Source organism: Atta colombica, unplaced genomic scaffold (genome assembly GCF_001594045.1).
Source record: "Atta colombica isolate Treedump-2 unplaced genomic scaffold, Acol1.0 scaffold12, whole genome shotgun sequence".
In the NCBI taxonomy this organism is placed as follows: Eukaryota; Metazoa; Arthropoda; class Insecta; order Hymenoptera; family Formicidae; genus Atta; species Atta colombica.
The window spans coordinates 5,298,199-5,303,455 of NW_017259206.1; positions in this window are offsets into that span (position 1 = coordinate 5,298,199).

The window sequence follows — 5,257 nt, forward strand, 5'->3', positions numbered from 1 at the left end:
TATATATATATATATATATGCACTCTACTTTAATATCTCTTTTTTTTATCTTTTTTTCACTCTTCGTTCTTAACTCTTGGTACACACACGCACGCGCATTACCCCTCGGCAAACAATATCCCTTTTCTAATTTACACACATACATGTACAAGCACAGCCGAGTGTATCTATCATACGCGTGTCGAGCGTGTATATACGTATTTACATGCAATCACGCGCGAAAGAAAATCGAAAGTAGGGGAAAACTCTCGAGGATAAGGAAAATTTTCGATCACCCCATGATCGATAACTTCCCTCCATCTTTCTTTATCTCTCTCTATCCATCTTTTCCCCGAGATTTCTTATTCCTGTTCGCTATTTCGTTCATATATATGTATAGAACCTATTTTTCTCATGTATTTATATTATTTATACATCTTCTTTCGCGATGGGGATGTGCTCTGCGAATGAAGATCTCCCTTTATTTTCTATCTTATAAATGTAAATTAGTAACAATCACATATTGGACAATGTTTAACAATACAGTTAACACACGCGTGAAGCCGGACGCTTTTCTTCTCTGCTGTGTAACGTGCAACGGGCACATCCTATTCTCCTGCACGATTTCTTGCAATTACGATGATGACAACTCTCTTTTTTCCCATTTAGTTTTCGTCTCTTTTTTTTCCACTTCCGTTTCTGCTCCTCTCTCTCTCTCTCTCTCTCTCTCTCTCTCCTCTTTTCTTTGTCTTTCTCTGTATTCCTACAATGATGACTCTTCCGCCGCGCCGTTTGTTCTTTACCTTTCCCTGCATCCGCTTTTTCTTCTCATTTTCCTATCCAATTTTTATCGCACAGACCTTAAGCATTGTAATCGATTGGACAAAATGTATTCCTTAATGGAGGAATTTTTGCGGTAAAATTTTCATCATCAGATTAATCCTTTGGATGGAAACAGTTTTTCGTATTTTTAATTTCATAATGCGCGTCTCTTTGAACAATTGGTTCTTTCTTATTATTGGAGCAACTAATTACAATGGATGTACAGTTGAATTATGGTGCTTCAATTAACGTCGCAACATTCTTTCGAATTTTATTTGCGTGCGGCACGCATTTATTTTCCAATTATATCCGCAATGCATTTTCTCGTGCAACGAGCGAGATCATAATTTTTTCAGAGTAGACACCAGTGAGTTTTAGCGTTCTCGTTAGATTGAGTAAATAGCAAAATGGTCGATCGGGATGGTCGATCGTAACTCACCTCGAAACAATTTCTTCTACGCCCAACATTTTCTCCGCGCCCGTATAATGCACTTATGTCCACATGAATATAGATGCGTAAAATATAGACGCTAACATGCCGTAGTTGCGTTCCCAAGCAATTCATTACTTGATACTTTTGAGATAATACATGTAGAAAGATTTGAAACATTTGACATTTTTAGTGAAACGATATTTCACTAAAAATGTCGAAAAAAATTTAAATAAATTTCCATTCATCCAAAACTTGATAATGATAAACAAATAAACTTGTTGTATAATAAAATTATATAATAAATGAATATAATTTTTTATATTCTATAAAAAGCTGTATATATTTATTTATTTTACGAAATCAAATTCTCTGTAAAAAAAATATAAAAATTTTAATAATGTTCCTAAAAAAATATTACATTCTGCATAGAAATTTTCTTTACACAAGAAAATTTCAAAATTTGAAGTTAAAGATAACTTCAAGAAGTGAAAAATAGATTTCTAATGGTGAATAGAAAGAAAATTGATAAGTTTTGGGAATATTGATTTCACTTCTTGGCTTTTGGTTCGATTCGTTTATCTGTCGTTGTAGATTTATCGAATTAGAATAAGATTCACGTATACGGACTGCGCGAACGAATTTTTTGAACTCTCGCGATAGACATTTCTTGAAACGTGATGTAAGATTATAATCGGATTCAGCGACGATTAATCAAAGTACGATTCTGACTCAGCACAAAGGCGCGATTTGGCTTTTCTATCCTCTTTCGTTCTCTCTTCGTCATCCACGTGGATCGAAGTTGATTGCAAAATTATGTTCTTCAGAGCTTCGCCTCTTTTGCGTAATTAGGCTGTATTTGTCTGTTGAACAATTTACCCGTATTACTTATTAATTATTAATGAGACTGTGAAACATCCGATGGTTCATTTCGAACTCTCTTGAGTTCGATTAAATGTTGCATTCAAAAATCATTCAATTTAAGAGATATTAAACAATAATCGTAATGACAAGCTTTTCGATTTTATTCTCTTTGAATAAAAGTCCAAAAAGTTGATATTATAGTAACATAAACTGATATAAATATATTCAATTATATTAATATAAATATATGTGATTACATCTCTTTTTTATTATAAAAATGATTAAAAAAACATGATTTTTTAATAATTATCATACATGAGTTAAATAAACATTAGCTTATCAATCAAAAATGAACCAATTTAACTTTATTAAAAATTATCAAGAAAAGATGATTTAAAAAAAATTATTACAATTTAAAAAGAACAATTTTTTTAAGAAATAAAACGATATTGACGAAAATGACATTCGATTTATGTTAAGAAATACAATATGTTCTTTTCGCCAATGGTATTTGACCAGTCAATAATTTTCTGTCAAGTTGAAAAATAACTTTTTCTCTTTTCTGAGAAACTTAATTTTTGAATTGTGTTACTTTTGAATGAAGCGATATCTCTTTCTAAATCTGAATTAAACTGAAAATTCAAGCGGGACGTGCTTCTCCATACGTGTGAATTAAACTAAGATAAACGAGATCGGAAAGCTTGTCGTAATTATTTCCACGGAATTTGCAATCGAGGCCGAGGTAGGATACGCGACAAGAAATCTATGTAGAGAGAGAAAAAGAGAGAATGGATGATCGAGTCGAAGAGTTACCTTCCTCTCGAATCAGAAAGAGCCTTTGGCGTCGTTATTTCTCGAGTCGAATCATCTATTATATTTCCGATCGGAACAGGTGTGACGTGCAAGACGTTTTCAGTGTGTCTAGTGAAAATCATTGATGTCAACGTGAACGAGTTGCGTATATAGTCTATTTTTATTCATGTGCGGATGTGTGTGACATGACTGTATGCGTGTGCGATCCTAAGATCAAGGAAGGGACGATCCATAAAAGCGGATCGTCCACGGTTTTCTTCCATGATGACAGATAGCAATATATACAGATATATTTCCAGGGAATGGAAAGTTACTTTTTATTAAAAGTAACAAGTTATAGTTATACTCGTTACCGACTAGAAAAAGTAACAAGTTACCATTATTAGTTATCGATTTTTAAAAGTAACTCGTTACAGTTATCGTTGCTTGAGAAAGTAACTTTTCCGTTACTTTTTTAAAATCGACCACCAATCACAGCAGAGAGACTTTCTAGTTTCAAGCGCTATGATTGGTCTGTGTCCAATTATGTGCAAAGTAACGAAAAATTCATAAAAGTAACTATAAAATTCGTTATCGTTACCAAAAAAATGTAACTTTGTTACAGTTATCAAAGAAAAACAGTAATGCAGTTACCAGTAAAGTTACCAAAAAAGTAACTTGTAACTGTAACTTCGTTACAAGTAACGAGTTACTTCCATTCCCTGTATATTTCTCGGGAGGTTCTTTCTTTCTGTTTTTTTTTCCATCACTCTGTCCGGCCCTGCGTAGCCTCGCTTTCAACAACGAGAAACAACACGAACAATTAACGATTTCTTTAGGCGATGGGCAAATTTGTGCGTATCATGTGATCTCTCATACCTTCTCGTCTTTTCATTTCTCTTCGTCTTCATCTCCTGCCGCATGATCGAGAACTTTTCCTCTCTTGTCGCGCTTTTTATTTTACATGATCGAAGACACTTTCCTCTCATTCTGCGCTTTATTTTACGTGATCGAGGATGTCCTCTTTTTTTGTTCTACGTTTTATTTTACGTCGAAGATGGTGGTTGTATGTGTGTACGTGTGTATCCGTGCCGTTGAATACTGTCTGCTGGTCTCCTGCTTTTTTTTTCTCTTTTCGGGAAGGGGTTACACCGAACTCTCGTTACACAAACGGAACGATCCTTGAAAAATCGACTCTCTTTTGATTACTACACCCTATCACATTCTTTCGTTACTGCCCTGCACTCTGTCGTTCACGTTTTCTTTTTGTCGATTCATTGGCCGTATCCCTTCGATGTTCCTCCCTTCCCTAGCTCACCGTTCAAGTGACTTTAACTTCGTACACTTTTGTTTCCTAAACTACTTCTTCGTATCTTCAATTCGATGGAGACAATCTTACTTTCGTAAGATTTTATGTTTTCGTCTACTTTTCCATAAATCAGCTAAACTTTAACCGTTCTGATTTTCTTCGTGTTCATTTAGAATTCCCGCTGACGCAATTAATTCTTACCGTCTCCATCCTGAAATCGACTCGCAATTTTTCTTATCCTTCACGATAGATGAAGCAATCCTATATCTAAATATTCTATATACTATAATACATTTCTTGATACTACATTTTGAAATATCCCAAGAGCGAACGCACGAGTTTTCAAAAAAAATCGAGTGAAAAAAGGTAATCGATAAAATGCGAGCAAAAAGAACGAAGTGAAGAATAGAGTGTAACGGGAGGTAAAGGGAGTAAGCACGATCGATTCGAATCTAAAATGTAATAAATCTGTCGCGAACTCCGAAGGAAAAAAAGAAAATTGATGACACTTGAAATCACGGCAAGCCTAAAAGGAAGTCGAAGTCCCTGACACTTCCTCGCGTGAAATGAATGTTGATCATCAATGTGATCTCGCGCGACCAATCTCCACGCTGTCCACCACCGACACCGCCTTTCGCATGGTCGATCTCGATAATCGAACGCATCGTATCACATCGCGTCGCATCGCATCGTGGCGATGCACCAGAGGATCGAAATGCGGAACGCAGGACGGAAGCAGAAATTTTCTCGGAATTTCGCGTGTTTTCGCTTCCTCAACGTGACAAATGGAAAAAAAAGTTGACACTAAAATTTTCGCTTCTCCACTCTTCGATCCTCTCCTTCCCTTCTCCCGGTCCGATTCCCGGTCTCGAATCGGTCTCGAATTGGTCTCGAATCGCCAAACCATTCCTCCCTCTATCATGTGATTCTCGTCCGATATTTCTTCGCTTCTTTCGTCATTTCCATGTTCTCATTTTTACGTTTATCTCAGTCTGTCATGCTGTTCCTCTCTCTCTCTCTCTCTCTCTCTCTCTCTCTCTCTCTCTCTCTCTCTCTCTCTC